The sequence below is a fragment of the Xenopus tropicalis genome, chromosome 2 (genome assembly GCF_000004195.4).
Source record: "Xenopus tropicalis strain Nigerian chromosome 2, UCB_Xtro_10.0, whole genome shotgun sequence".
Taxonomy (NCBI): Eukaryota; Metazoa; Chordata; class Amphibia; order Anura; family Pipidae; genus Xenopus; species Xenopus tropicalis.
The window spans coordinates 138152429-138169584 of record NC_030678.2 but is presented as its reverse complement, the minus strand read 5'-3'; positions in this window follow the sequence as shown (position 1 = coordinate 138169584).

The window sequence follows — 17156 nt, the reverse complement described above, 5'->3', positions numbered from 1 at the left end:
AAGGCACAGGTTACATAGCAGATAACAGATATGCTCTGTAGAATATAATGGTGTTTTATCTGTTAACTGCTGTATTACCTAAATGAGTGCTCAAATCTAATATATCCCTTGCTGTACGTTATGCCTAAGGGCGAAGAAACACGGGGCAATTAGTCGCTGTGACTTTTTTTTTTTTAAAAGTTGCGGTGACTAATCCGTGTGTATGATTTGTTGCAGCAACTCTATTATACTCTATGGGTAGAAAGTTGCCACGACTGGGTTAATTAAAAGTCGCAGCGAATAATCGCTCTGTGTGTCTTTGCCCTAAGAGACAATATAAATAGAAGGCTGCAGGCCAAGTACAAGGGGACAAAACTGTACAGACTTTGCCTTGATATTTTATATTAAAATATATATATATATATATATATATAAAATATACAGTTTGGTCATTTTACCTATGGGACCAAATTGTAAATTATATCCTTATAAACAGTGCTTAGTGATGTAATTTCTGTCTCATAAAATACTTAAACTTATATATTCTAATAAATAAAGTACTGTATATACTCGAGTATAAGCCTAGTTTTTCAGCACCCAAAATGTGCTGAAAAAGTCACCCTCGGCTTATACTCGAGTCGGGTGCCATGGGTCCCTCCAGACTAGCACCCTCTCTCCTTTGTGTGCAAATTAGGCCCCCCCGCAACCAGACCCTCCAGTGCCTGCTGTTTTTGTTGACCCTCTTCTCCGCTTACAGAGCTAGTTTACTGTTTTTCTTTGAAATAAATATTTAAAAACATATACCCCACTGATGCCTCAATTAATGTAATTTTATTGGTATTTATTTTGATTATTGAAACTTAGCAGTAGCTGCTGCATTTCCCACCCTAGGCTTATACTCGAGTCAATACGTTTTTCCAGTTTTCTTAGGTAAAATGAGGTACCTCGGCTTATATTCGGATCGGCTTATACTCGAGTATATACGGTACCCCCTGTTGTAAAATATAAGGATATTAGTAGTCACCTTGGAGTTCCATGACCTGTATAAAAGCGCTTGGCCGTAATGGAACTACTATATTTTACAGTAGGGGGTGCTTTATATAAATTGTGCTTGTGTAGGTGTTCATACCCATTTTAGTGCAGTTTTTTTTGAAAAAGGATAGCTAAGTAATTAAATGCCCAAACTCTGCTAAAAGCCATCTCAGCATTAGAAGTAATTCAGTTGTTTTCCCATCAACTTGAATTCACACTGGATGTTACCTTTTCTTTTCAAATCCTCTTTATTGTGTTTTACAATAAAAAAAAGCAGACTGCTTAACGAAATGCCAATATGCAGTTTACAGAATTGGATAAGTTATCGAGCACAAGACTTTGCATTATTACTGCAGAGGAGGAAGAATTTTGGCAATAACGAAGAACAGTCTTTAAAAGGCAATGTCATTGTGGGTTATTCAAGCATTGTGGCTAATGAGTTTCTGGATACTAGAGCCCATACTTTGAACAATCCCTCATTAATAGTATATGTGTATTTTAGATCCCAGCAGCACAGAATGAGTTATTGGACTCTTTAGACCTTGGACACAGTGGCTGAATTGAGCTTGCTCTTTGCGATGCTTCCTTTGTCCATTCAGGTTCATGCTTACTGTAAGGCAAAACGTGATTCCACTGAAAAGCACTGTATGAAATTAAAATTACATTGTGAATGTCTTGCTGAAAGAAAGCTACTCCGTTACCTCCCTGTAACCCAAGTGATAAAGTGCCAAAAAAAGGGGAATAGAGAAAAAGAGAAGAAAATGAGAAGAGAATGCGAAAGAAAGAAAGGACAGGAGGAAGGGGGGAAGTGCAATTTTGCTGAACATGTGTGGGTATTTCTTTGTCACACAAGGCACACACGCCCCCTTTCCCCGCATTGTGTTGCTGGCTATTCTCTGTGCTTCTTGTCTTGTTCCTTCTCTCTCCTGGCTCTCTGACCCTATGCCGGCCCTTTGCATCGCGTCCCCGAGAAGTCAAGTCATGCCAAATTTGTGCTGTCGGCAATGGAACCAACTCTCACACACCGCAGGGCACAGCTTGCCTTTTCTCCCTGGCCCTTTCCCACACTTTGCTATGCTCTTTGTCAGCCCTTAGATTTTTTTTCTGCTCCTATTCAGCCCAAATTAGTCACGAATGGCCCCAGCCTGAAGACTAAAATAAATTAGGTGGAGTTTTTTCTTCTCTAAGTCCTGTGCACCCTTGTTACCATTACGTACCCTTCCATCACCTCCCCCTTGCCCCCATGGTGAAGGATGGCTGTGCTTAATCTCTCAAATTCATGCAGCACTGTATGTGTGGTTGAGGCTCTCCGCTGAGAAACTGACATCCCCTGAGGTGACCTCATTTGCCCTTGGCAATGCCCCTTTGTCACTGTATTACAGGTATCATTACGGATTGCAGATACTGCAGAGCAGTCGCCTACAGCAGCACATGTATTTATGAACCAGTAGGCATTAGAATACTAGCCTGTGCTATTAAAAGCACAAAAAAATGTTTTTGTTTTTTCTTTAAATCTTCTCTCCCTTTACTCCTGAAGCCCAGGTTAATTGATTTTAGTGTGGACTTGGCCTTAGTATGCCACAAATCCTGTAGTGGTACCAGGGCTGGATTAACAATAGTGTATATGGAGCTGCAGCTTGAGGTCCGGTTATTCTAACAGACTCATGCAGCCAGAATGGGCAGAACTGAGTGAGATGCACTCTAAATTGATCCCTCTGTCAGCTTCTTGTGATCTGAGCTCAGTGAAATACACTTCAAAGGGAGAACCTGCCTGCCCAGCATGCACACAGTTAGTAGCCAGTGTGGCTATAAACATTTCATTGCATCCATGGGAAGCATAGGCAATTTTTTGTTATTATTCTTATTTGAAAGCAGCACTTCACATTATATAAAGCACTATACCTGGAAAGGGTCTGATTGACAGCTCTTGGCTTTGTTGAATGCAGAGATAGAGCCACATTTATCAAGGCCCTCTAAAATCCACCACTATAAAAATGCAACTATTTCATTAGAATCTCACTCAATTATGCAGCCCACATGATTTTTATTTTGCATAGATGATAGAGATGGTGGCTGAAATATTTTAGGGTTATGTAATAAAAGGCACAAAATTTTCCCAGGAGTAGTAACCAATAGCAACCAATCAGCAGGTAGAATTTAGTGGTCACCTGTTTAAAAACAAACATCTTATTGGTTGTCATGGGTTACTGCTCCTGGGCAACCTTAGTGCCTTTTGTTAAATATGGGGTTTTGAAGTGTATATACAGGCAAACGAAACTTAGTGTAAAGCAAAAGCTCTTTGGTTATTGGTTGTTTTGCATGTAAATCTGGATATTCAATAGAATAATATTAATGTATTTATTGTACTGTGCTGCAGAATATGTTGGCACTTTATTTTTTTATAATATGTTTATATAGAGTTTGTGGCTTTACACTGTTAAATACAGTTCAGCGGCTGTATCTCAGGGCTGCTGGGAGTTAACGCTCAACATCCAAGCGGCTCCTCCAATAAGGGCTGTGGCACATGGGGGAGATCTCCCTTGTCGCGGGCGACTAATCCCCCCCGAAATGCCATCCCATCGGTGAAAATGTAAATCAGTGCCGCAATGTCCCGAAATCGCGGAAGTTGCCTTGAGAGGAAATCTTTCTATTTCTGCCCTTCCCTGATACTGTTAGAGCTACACTAAGAGCCAGAGAAAGGAGCTGCTTCCCTTCTGCCATGTACATTTCCTACTTGCTGATTAGCAGGATCCATCATCAGAATAACATAAATCCTTGCTTTTCACATCAGGGTAAAGCACCTTTGAGATTGAGTTACTGTGCCATAAGCCCTGGTAACGTAACAACTGACAAACTTTGTTTTAAATCCTTTAAGGAAAACATGTTTTTTTCCCACAATGCATCAGTTAATAGAACTTCGCCAGCAGAATCCAGAATTTTTTTGTATTTAATTTTGAAATTTCACATGGGGCTAGTCATAGTCTTCATTTCCCAGGGTGCCACAGCCATGTGACCTGTGCTCTGATAAACTTCACTCACACGCTGGGCTGCAAGTTGGAGTGATATCCCCCCCATCTAAGCAGCCAATCAGCGATAGCAGCCCCCAGTAGATATCAGAATAGCACTTAATAGTAAGAAGTCCAAGTCCGGCTTGGGACTCCTCCAGTTACATGGGAGTAGGAGAAACAATAGGTTATCTGAAAGCAGTTCTAATATGTAGTGCTGGCTCCTTCTGAAAGCTCAGACTCCGGCACAATGCACTGAGATGGCGCCTACACACCAATATTGCCTGGGTATGTACAGCATTGTATCTGGTGCATTAAAAGTTCTGGGGCATTATAGCAAATGTTCCTGTATAAGTCTGTAGTACAATAAGAACACTAAAAGCAGCTAGAACATTTAATGCTGTAGTGTGTTTTAGGTGGATTAACATGGCGCTAATGTTTCACTGATATATTTGCCACTCTATGTGGAATGATGGCACAATTACTAAGGACTGTGGAAACAATGGATGTAGAGTCCTGGTAGTAACTGCTTGGCCCATAACGCTAATGAGTAAGGATGAGCACACTTTGTCACCTGGTACAGTTTCACGGTAAGTTACTCTTTTGCCAGTGGCAAAATCCATGCTAGAATTTCACTATATGTTATGTCTCACTGGTAAAAAATAGCCTGTTCTCAGAAAACATTATTATTCACCCCTTAACTTCCACATAAACCAACAGGATTGGAGCCTTGTTATTGACTCCAATGCATTTCAGTGAAATTTGTTATTTAAGAAATTTTTCTGCAGATTAGTAAATTTTTCAGTTCATCGCTACTAATGAGAGCATAAGGCAGCAAGGTGCGCACATTTTAGGAGGAATGTTGGTCCCACTCCTCTTTGCAGATCATCTCTAAATCCCTAAGGTTTCGAGGCTGTCTCTGTGCAACTCTGAGCTTGAGCTCCCTCCATAGGTTTTCTATTGGATTAAGGTCCGGAGACTGACTAGGCCACTCCATGACCTTAATGTGCTTCTTCTTGAGCCACTCCTTTGTTGCCTTTGCTGTATGTTTTGGGTCATTGTCGTGCTGGAACACCCATCCACGACCCATTTTCAGTTTCCTGGCAGAGGGAAGGAGGTTGTCGTTCAGGATTTCACGATACATGGCTCCGTCCATTTTCCCGTTAATGCGAATAAGTTGTCCTGTGCCCTTAGCAGAAAAACACCCCCAAAGCAAAATGTTTCCACCCCCATGCTTGACGGTGGGGACGGTGTTTTGGGGGTCATAGGCAGCATTTTTCTTCCTCCAAACACAGCGAGTTGAGTTAATGCCAAAGAGCTCTATTTTGGTCTCATCAGACCACAGCACCTTCTCCCAGTCACTCACAGAATCATTCAGGTGTTCATTGGCAAACTTCAGACAGGCCTGCACATGTGCCTTATTGAGCAGGGGGACCTTGCGAGCCCTGCAGGATTTTAATCCATTGTGGTGTAATGTGTTTCCAATGGTTTTCTTGGTGACTGCTAATTTGAGGTCATTAACTAACTCCTCCCGTGTAGTTCTAGGATGCTTTTTCACCTTTCTCACCTTTCTCAGAATCATTGACACCCCACGAGGTGAGATCTTTCGTGGAGCCCCAGAGCGAGGTCGATTGATGGTCATTTTGTGCTCCTTCCATTTTCGAACAATCGCACCAACAGTTGTCACCTTCTCTCCCAGCTTCTTGCTAATGGTTTTGTAGCCCATTCCAGCCTTGTGCAGGTCTACAATTTTGTCTCTGACATCCTTGGACAGCTCTTTGGTCTTTCCCATGTTGGAGAGTTTGGAGTCTGCTTGATTGATTGATTCTGTGGACAGGTGTCTTTTATACAGGTGACTAGTTAAGACAGGTGTCCTTAATGAGGTTGACTAATTGAGTAGAAGTGTCTAACCACTCTGTGGGAGCCAGAACTCTTAATGGTTGGTAGGGGTTCAAAAACTTATTTCACTCAATGAAATGCAAATCAGTTGCTATCTTTTATTTAAAGTTATTTTTTTGATTTTCCTTTTGATGTGCTATCTGCCACTGTTAAAATAAACCTACCATTGAAATGATACTGTTCTGAGACTTTTCATTTCTTTGTCATTGGACAAACTTACAAAATCAGTGAGGGGTCAAATAATTATTTCCTCCACTGTATATATATATATTCCCAGCCTGATATCGCCCACCTCCTATTATCTAATGTATAGGCAGCTCTCAACTTACTTTTATCTTTTCCATACATACATTGTTTTCAAAATGAGCCAAATGCCACCATATTTTGGCAATAGACAGCATATAATTTTTCCACTCATGGGGCATCTGGCATCTCATGCTTTTCATCCTGTCACCTGAAAAGGCATGTTTACTGGGTTCTCCCATCATCATACTCACTGTTTCTCCTCCCCCTTTCTCATGCAGACCATAATGTCTTGTACCCAACTAGTGGTAGGCGACAGTCATGGGGGGCTAGGCAGGTACCTCTGTTGCCAACCCCTAGTCCAGGATCTCTTCACCCCTCTGGCGTGGTGAATGCGCCCTTTAAACGCTGCGCTCCCCCTCAATGTGCACGTTCGGTGCCTGTTCGTGCACTTCCCCAGGGAGGGGTGTGGGTTGGAGAAAGTAGGATGAGGTGGCCGGTCAGGTCACCCTGCCTCTGCTTGTATCCTTATGTACCCAAATGTTGAGCTTTATAGAAATAATTACATATACACACCATTCAAGCCCCTCTAAAAGGCATTAATGAAATCTGTCATCATAATATACCCATGTAGGTCATTCCATAGCCTCACTGCCCTTGCTGTAAAGAACCATTTGCAATCCTTTAACTGAAGGTTAAGGTTAAGCTCAAGGAACAGTCTCTTGTACTTGTAAAGAGTAATATCCTTTTAAAGGACTGGAGCCCAAAACTGCACTGCATGCTTAAGGTGAGGCCTTACCAGGGACCTATAAAGGGGCAAAATTATGTTTTTGTCTCTCTATTCTGCAAAACAGCACTTTATTCACTTTAGTAGCCACTGACTGACACTGCCTAGAGTTGCACAGTTTGTTATCCACAACAACCCCCCCATCCATTCTCATTAAAGAAGGCCCCACACACTTCCCTTTAGTGTATAACTAACATTTCTGTTATTTTTATATAACTTTACATTTTTCAACATCTTGCAAGGACCAATGTAATATCATCAATAAAAAATAGAGACAGTACTTTCAGTGCCAACCCCAAGGTCGTTTATAAACAAATATAACCTTGAGATTGGCATTAAAAGTTGTGACAATATTTTTGGTTATTATAGTACTTTGTTTCAAGGATATATTAGTCAGAAATAAGTGCTGACCTCCAAATCTGATCTGACCTCCAAATCACAGGCACATACAAATTAGTCCTTAGGCTTAGCTGCCAGAAATTTCTACAACAGCAAATAAGATTTCACTTGAAATCCCTTACTGGACTTTAGGCTGAGCTCCCCTTTCACTACATTTTCCTATAATTTGGCAACACTTGCCTTTCCACAGTGAAAACAAACCTCCTGGTAATTGGTTCAGTTTATTCAGGCTTCTCTACAACACATGCCTATACAAAGTAGCGACTACATTTTACTATATCTCTTCATGACTTCTTCATACAAATAAAAATGGGGAATGAGTTATGTGAAAGTTAGCATATGGTGGTATTCTCAGTAACATTTGTGCAAGTGAGACCCAGTCATGAATTAACAAGAGTAAGTTCAGTCTTAGACATGTGTAAATTACAGATTAGTTATACTTTTAATCTTGTCTTGGACTGATAATTGATGAATTTATAAGAAGTTGTGTAACCAAATACTAAAAAGGATGTTGTGTATGTCATAGTTTGAGCAAATGCACACGTAGAATATATAGCTCTAGAATTAATCTGGGCACATGTGTTTATTTTGGCTTTTGTGCACTAATATGGCATGCAGAAGGCAGGCAATATATTTCCCTTATTGTGTATATATGTTATAATTAATTGCAGAAGCCTTTAAAAAAAACCTCTTAGGTCTTTATTTAAGTTAGAACTTTAAATAAAGAACACACATTGGCTTTTCAAAAGCTTTGCACACTCATTTTACCAATAAAGAGCTCCCTTGTTGGCCATGACAAGATAATGCAGCAAATGACAATTCAATTTGTCTCAGTGAGACACAATTCCATACTTCAAATCCTCAATATTAAATCAATGATTCAATGGGTTCTGCCATCTTAGCATTGTCATAAAAGAGCGTTTTTCTATTCCATTATGAATGAAGGAGCAAAACATAATGATTTATGGACTAAATTTCCAATAGACATTCATAGATTTTAGTTCCCCATCCAGCATGGAGTCATCACCACCTACAGTTGTCCGCATAAAAAGAATGTCTGTGTATTGTTTCCTTCATGGAGATGCAGATCTCAATCACTTTAATCAGAATTACGAGCAGCTAGTAAAGTGCTATCCTTAGCCTGAGATAAATGCGACTCCTATGCCATAAAACGTTACCGTTACCAATACAATCAGGGCTTAGCATGGCTCTATCCTGGGTCTCAGCATGACATTTCGTTTACATAGGTCCAAGTGAATTTTTTTTAGCTTCTAATACTCTGGATCCTATTTATATATTTAATATGTTCAGCACTTTAGTTTTAATTTAAATGTTTTTGTTTTTTTGTAGAGATGTTCAAATTTTGTCAGATGGGTTCTTGGGTTCAATTAGCGTAATCATTTTTCATTTTTAGATATGATGGTTCATGGGCATCTGCATTGGGGCGAGGATCTTTAGGGTGGTTAATGGCTATGGATTGCGATGGAGTCTTTAAAATAAACATTATTTACTAGCTCTGTTATTTGTTTTACATAGAAGTAGTAACATACATAGTAAGTTAGGTTGAAAAAAGATGTACTTCCATTAAGTTCAAAATTCCCTTCTGACTTCCAAGATGGCAATCGGACCAGTCCCTGGATCAACTTGTAGTGAGAACTATCTCCCCTACCCCTGTATTCCCTCACTTGTACTGAGAGCTATCTCCCCTACCCCTGTATTCCCTCACTTGTACTGAGAGCTATCCCTACCCTGTATTCCCTCACTTGTACTGAGAGCTATCTCCCCTACCCCTGTATTCCCTCACTTGTACTGAGAGCTATCTCCCCTACCCCTGGTACCTATCTCCCCTACCCTGTATTCCCTCACTTGTACTGAGAGCTATCTCCCCTACCCCTGTATTCCCTCACTTGTACTGAGAGCTATCCCCGTATTCCCTCACTTGTACCCTCACTTGTACTGAGAGCTATCTCCCTACCCTGTATTCCCTCACTTGTACTGAGAGCTATCTCCCCTACCCCTGTATTCCCTCACTTGTACTGAGAGCTATCTCCCCTACCCCTGTATTCCCTCACTTGTACTGAGAGCTATCTCCCCTACCCCTGTATTCCCTCACTTGTACTGAGAGCTATCTCCCCTACCCCTGTATTCCCTCACTTGTACTGAGAGCTATCTCCCCTACCCCTGGTACCTATCTCCCTACCCTGTATTCCCTCACTTGTACTGAGAGCTATCTCCCCTACCCTGTATTCCCTCACTTGTACTGAGAGCTATCTCCCCTACCCCTGTATTCCCTCACTTGTACTGAGAGCTATCTCCCCTACCCCTGTATTCCCTCACTTGTACTGAGAGCTATCTCCCCTACCCCTGTATTCCCTCACTTGTACTGAGAGCTATCTCCCATACCCCTGTATTCCTCACTTGTACTGAGAGCTATCTCCCCTACCCCTGTATTCCCTCACTTGTACTGAGAGCTATCCCCCTACCCCTGTATTCCCTCACTTGTACTGAGAGCTATCTCCCCTACCCCTGTATTCCCTCACTTGTACTGAGAGCTATCCCTCCCCGTACTGAGAGCTATCTCCCCTACCCCTGTATTCCCTCACTTGTACTGAGAGCTATCTCCCCTACCCCTGTATTCCCTCACTTGTACTGAGAGCTATCTCCCCTACCCCTGTATTCCCTCACTTGTACTGAGAGCTATCTCCCCTACCCCTGTATCCCTCACTTGTACTGAGAGCTATCTCCCTACCCCTGTATTCCCTCACTTGTACTGAGAGCTATCTCCCTACCCCTGTATTCCCTCACTTGTACTGAGAGTTATCTCCCATACCCCTGTATTCCCTCACTTGTACTGAGAGCTATCTCCCCTACCCCTGTATTCCCTCACTTGTACTGAGAGCTATCTCCCCTACCCCTGTATTCCCTCACTTGTACTGAGAGCTATCTCCCCCTACCCCTGTATTCCCTCACTTGTACTGAGAGCTATCTCCCCTACCCCTGTATTCCCTCACTGTACTGAGAGCTATCTCCCCTATCCCACTGGACTCCCCCTGTATTCCCTCACTTGTACTGAGAGCTATCTCCCCTACCCCTGTATTCCCTCACTTGTACTGAGAACTATCTCCCCTACCCCTGTATTCCCTCACTTGTACTGAGAGCTATCTCCCCTACCCCTGTATTCCCTCACTTGTACTGAGAGTTATCTCCCATACCCCTGTATTCCCTCACTTGTACTGAGAGCTATCTCCCCTACCCCTGTATTCCCTCACTTGTACTGAGAACTATCTCCCCTACCCCTGTATTCCCTCACTTGTACTGAGAGTTATCTCCCATACCCCTGTATTCCCTCACTTGTACTGAGAGCTATCTCCCATACCCCTGTATTCCCTCACTTGTACTGAGAGCTATCTCCCCTACCCCTGTATTCCCTCACTTGTACTGAGAGTTATCTCCCATACCCCTGTATTCCCTCACTTGTACTGAGAGCTATCTCCCCTACCCCTGTATTCCCTCACTTGTACTGAGAACTATCTCCCCTACCCCTGTATTCCCTCACTTGTACTGAGAGCTATCTCCCATACCCCTGTATTCCCTCACTTGTACTGAGAGTTATCTCCCATACCCCTGTATTCCCTCACTTGTACTGAGAGTTATCTCCCATACCCCTGTATTCCCTCACTTGTACTGAGAGTTATCTCCCATACCCCTGTATTCCCTCACTTGTACTGAGAGCTATCTCCCCTACCCCTGTATTCCCTCACTTGTACTGAGAACTATCTCCCATACCCCTGTATTCCCTCACTTGTACTAAGAGCTATCTCCCATACCCCTGTATTCCCTCACTTGCTAAAAAGCCATCCCGCCCCTTCTTGAAGCTATCTAATGTATCAGCCAGTGTGAATGATTCAGGGAGAGAATTCCATAACATAGCAGCTCTCACTGTAAAATTGCACTAATGCAGTTACCCATATCAACCAATTAGATATCTGCTTTAGTTTTGTAACTTGAATTTGTGCGATCAAAACAGACTGCAGAATGGTTGCTATTGGTAACTGCACTGGTAGCAGTTTTAGCAAATCTCAGTCCAGTTACTTTACTGGAGAGCTTATCAGGCCTGTGATAAAATTCTTTCCATTGTATAGGTTATTCTGCATCTCCTTGTGAATGAATACAGAACTAAAGGTAAGTCTGCCATTGATTACAGAGTGGGTTAATGCCCCAGTGGCAGGGATTCTAGTGCAGGGTGCCCAGTTGATAGTAATTAAAGGTTATAGTAGTTCCATCTGAAGTTTCCAAACTTTGACAGTGGCATGCTAGGAGATGTAGTAAGCCACAGATGCACAGTATATGCATTAGTATAAATCTATTTCCATAACAACTGAATGAATTGGGTAGCAGGAGAATGTGCATATGTAGCTTTAATGCCAAGGTTTCACCTGAATAAACCATAAGGTGCCATGTCAGTATCTATGATTGTTGTGCTTATTTGCCAAAGATGAAACGACTTGGTACAGACCACTCCTAGCAGAAATATCGGGGGGGTGGGGGGGGGTTATGTGCTAGATCAGTGCTGTCCAACTTCTACGGTGCCGAGGGCCGGAATTTCTCTAGCATACATGGTGGAGGGCCGCTAATGGAAGCCAGTTTTGACCACTCCCCTTTTTGAAACCACACCCACTTCAAACCACACCTATTTTATCACAATGGTGGTAGCACAGCAAAATCCCAAATGCTTGGTCCTTGCTGTGGGGATATCAACCATCATTCATATGTGAAAAAATTATGTCATATTAAGATATACCCTTAAATTCCATATGCCTCCTCCTCCCCTGTGGATAGCAGAGCAACCCCCAGCACATAATTACACACCTTAGGGACCATTTAATGGCTATTTGCAACTGCTAACAAACTCCCACAACAAACCCTCTGCCAGGTTCACCTCCCACAAGCAGCATAGGGCAAGCAGAGTATGGCACACACAGGAAGCACTCTGCCTGTCCTAAGCTGTCTGTGTGTGCCATACTCTGCCTGTCCTACCCTGCCTGTGTGTGCCATACTCTGCCTGCCCTACCCTGACTGTGTGTGCCATACTCTGCCTGCCCTACCCTTCCTGTGTGTGCCATACCCTCCCTGACCTATGCTGCCTGTGTGTGCCATACTCTACCTTCCCTATGCTGGCTGTATGTGCCATACTCTGCCTACAGTACCTATGTCTGAGGAAGTAAACAATGGGAGTGATTACAGTCTGAGCCTGAGGTGTGAACACTGCAGGGGGTGAACAATGCAGGTATTAAATGGTGTGAAAAACACAGGGGATTACAGTTTTAAACAATACAGAGGGATTACAGCCTGAATCTGAGGTGAGAACCATGCAGGGGGCCAGTTAATCTCAGTACTGATACCATTTAATGCTTACTCAAAGGTAAGCCATCAAAGCAGCCAGACAGGTGGGGGGCCACACAGAGGGGGGTCGCGGGCCGCATGCGGCCCACGGGCCGCCAGTTGGACAGCACTGTGCTAGATGGAAACAATACACATGCCAGCAAATGAGCCTACATGGGCACATAACCGCAAGTACATCTGATTAGTGGCAAATTGCACTATTTTGTTGGATATTTTCACAGAAAAGTCATTAGCCCGTTATAGGTGTTTCCCATAGAGGCAGTAGAATAACTGTAGGATAGGTTCCAAAGGTTTCGTGTAATTGTTATCCTTCTCATTTTCCCAGGCACGTCACATGAGGACAGTTTGTTCTGTTGGGGTAATAGGTCATATGATGTCATAGTTGGCATAGGGTATCTCCATGGACAACTGTGTGTGGCCTAGCAGATGATAATGGGGGAAGAGGAGGAGGCTCTGAATAAATAGCTCCTTCTATACACTAATTCAGGCCTCCTCCCCCTCATTTCTCTGCTCACATACACCCTTGTGATTGTTATGAGTTTAATTCTTGTCCCTATTCCATTTCTGAATTTGGGTCATGGTTATCCCACTGTATCAGGTGATGCGCAAACTGGATCCTCTACGTGACCCAAACAAAAGAAAGCGCTTGTTAAACTTTTGACGTTGCTTGGAGAAAAACAAATAAACAAATTGAGCTTGAAAACAGTACAAGTGAGAGGAAGATTGCACCCCCAGACCTCATCTGTGCCGGCCCCCACCAATCCACCTCTTTCTCTCATTTTGTACTAATTTGCCCTCTTCCCATCATTTTCTCTCCCTTTCTTTACCCTGTTTCTCATTCACTTATTCTTTTCATTTTCTCTATTCTTTTTTCTGCTTAAAGCTTGATTTCCCCAGCTGTATCCTCACCATTTATCCTTATGCCCCCAGTAACATTCAGGAACTGATGGAGAGAAATTCAAACTCGTTTTTAAAACATAAAGCACATTTTCCAAGTAGTTCTCAGTCCTGTGCAGCTGCTGATATCCAGCCATACCCGGGAAGCTACTCTGTCTGTGCGCAGCTAGTACCTCAGCATATATACTCTCACTCCTGGTCATCTCGCTATATGCTTAACCACAAAGTCTCTTTTTCCTCTGGGTCCAGTACAAGTCTTATATGTGAAGCCCCAGGTGACATAGTATACTGTATTTAGTGATTACTGTTAGTACCCAAAAAAATGACATAGCCCTGTATTATAACCTCCATTGGCTGCCCTGCACCCATAAATGTTAGGTGCAGTTGATGTTTACATGCTGTAGTGCTAAGTTGTTTATTTTTGCATCAGGAAGGTTGCTTGTTTGCACTTCCATGGAAACTTTTGGAAACAAGTACTGGTCACATGGTTGGCATGTTGGCCACGCTGTATAGCTCTGTCTAGGATATGCTGCTAGGAAGTGCTTTTTATCCAAGCAAGAAGTCCAAGATCGCTCCTAAAATTTCCTTTTTTTTTTTACATTTTATTGAAGTTTTGCAATAAACATGTAAGACGAATAATGACAATTTATTTAAATATAGGTTGTACAACAATAGTCACATTCGACAGTTTGTCCTTCAAAAAAATAAGAAATGAAGAAAATAGAATGCTTACAGAGTAACAAAATAATTTAATAATTTAAAGAGAGAAAAACAAAAACAAATGAACTAACTATGCCCAGTGGATAAACTATAAAAAGAAAAGTTTCCTAGAGAGCAAAATCAAGGATAATTTTGCTTATATGTTTGTGAATTATTGAAATATATATATGCAGCATTTTATAAATCTGTTCCTTATTACTTATATCTATAGCATTAAAGAAAAATGACCATGTATTTTTAAAAGGGATCCTGGTCTTATAATTTCCTATGAATACTCTGGAGGCTGAACCTTACCTACTGGGTTTTAACATCCAGGGCAGCATGCGGATTGGATTACCAAATGCAGACTGGTTTAACCCTTATTGGGACCCATCAGTTCAAAGAAAGGTTTTCCAATTGGCATTTATAAAGCCAGGGAAGTGGATTCACTAGAATAGCATTTTGGTTGAGGAGATATGTCCTTATTCGTATGCAAGCAGAAGGAATGCCGGAAGGGATGCACTGATAAGCCCCAATAAGGGCTGTGGTTTATGTGCAGCTTCTAACACAGAGCTACTAGTGGCAGCTACTTTTTCACTGCTACTAAACTCCAGAAAATACCCTGCCATAGGCAATACTGAGAATTGCCTCAGCTAAAACACAGGTAGAAACAGTTATCAGTAAATGATCAGGCTCTATGTGTCTTCACCCTAAAAGCCAGTGGGTGAGCCTTATGGAGTATCCTATGTGAATATAAATTGTAGAAACAATCCTGATCCTCCTTTCCAGAATTCCTTCTGCTTTGCTTACAAATGAGGACGACTTTCCTCAACTAAAGGCTAGTGGATCTTTTTACCTATTATAATACAGTGTTCATTTGAAAGACTAACCATTCCACCATTTTGCTTCTGGTCTCTGTGGTCCTCGCTGCTAATTCTTGGCCTAAGGGTGTTACAGATTAGGCAGGGGTATTACTGGCTAGGCCGCTAGAATACTGGGCCGGTGGCGACCTAGGTGCTCCCTACAGTAGTACCATGGGTAGGTGCAGTTTTCAGCAAAGAGGAGCACTGGCACAGGGCCCAAGGTAAGTGATTATAATCACTGGGGGTGGCTTGTAAAATGGTACCCCCACATAATTAATCCATTAAAGAAATCTTATCTGCTAAACAAATTCTACTGCAATTTCTTCTGAATTGTCTACACAAAACCATTTGCAAGGGGTTGTAGTAGAATTTAATGCTTATGGAATTTAAACCCCTGGCTACTTAAGGAAATGGCAAACATCCTGAAAATTATGATTTTAAACCCCTTCACGGTTAGCATTTTGCATTGTGGGGGAATAGGTGTTTTATGCATTGGATCATTTTGAGCTTCTTGTGTGTTTTTTTTCTGAAAAAGTGCAATTAGTTCAGAACCATGGACAGGGCACAAGGCTGTCGTGACTCAGGGGCGGCCCAAGGGAGCACTCGGATCCAGAGAGCAATGATTTAGGCAAATGCCTTTGACTGTTTTTATCATTTAGATCCAAAATGATTATAAAAAGTTTCACTCATTATTACTTCTATAGTCATAGAATGGAAGAGAGGGGAATCTAAAGTTTTACTAGGGATCATTTATCTTGATAGCCCTACATCATTTTCATTGGCCAACAATGTTTTATATATCTGTAACCCTGAGAGGAGCTCAAACCAAATCAGAAATGGGGGGGGGGTTGAATCAGAAAAGTCAGAAAACCATTGACATTGGTTCTGGTCCCCTGCTCACCTTCTCGCAGGAGTATCTCTTTGCCACTTTTACCTGCTGCTTTGAATTCCATGTTGCTTGCTGGTTAACTCTATACACACTCAGATTCTCAGCACAGAATATTTTACTTTATGACACATGATATTCAGCTGTTCAAATATGCTTCCCTCACTATGTGTGGTCTCTTGGCCCAATTATCTGTGTTGTGCTTTGGCCCCTTTGGTTTCTTACCGCAGAGGTAGACTAGGCTCCTTCACTCTTTCAAATATTCTGTCACATGTACACGGGGATCCCCTACAACTGAAACAGACTTTTTTATGCTCCTTTTAATCCAGCAGGACGCATTTCAGGCTAACTTCATTATTTTGCTGCAGAAGGACCATGTTGGGGATTAGAGATGTTTCATCTAACTTGGTCCTGAAAAAAAAAAATCTCCTAGTGCTATGAAATTACAGGACATAGACACACGGAAAGCTCTTGTCCTGTTTACTCGCAATTTCATTGGAAGACAAATACATACCTATTTGGGAATTGTAACCCCCTATGGGATTCATCGGAAGACAAATGCATACCTATTTGGGAATTGTAACCCCCTATGGGATTCATCGGAAGACAAATGCATACCTATTTGGGAATTGTAGCCCCCTATGGGATTCATCGGAAGACAAATGCATACCTATTTGGGAATTGTAGCCCCCTATGGGATTCATCGGAAGACAAATGCATACCTATTTGGGAATTGTAACCCCCTATGGGATTCATCGGAAGACAAATACATACCTATTTGGGAATTGTAACCCCCTATGGGATTCATCGGAAGACAAATGCATACCTATTTGGGAATTGTAGCCCCCTACGGGATTCATCGGAAGACAAATGCATACCTATTTGGGAATTGTAACCCCCTATGGGATTCACGTGGGTGAAAGATGGGTGTCAATTCCATGACTTCACATGCCATGAAGACTTGTGTGTGGATTTCCCAGGTTGTCCCAGGCAATAAATAAATACCTTTTTCAAATCCAATTGCTGAACTGAAATAAAAACAAGTTTAATCGAGAACAAAGCAA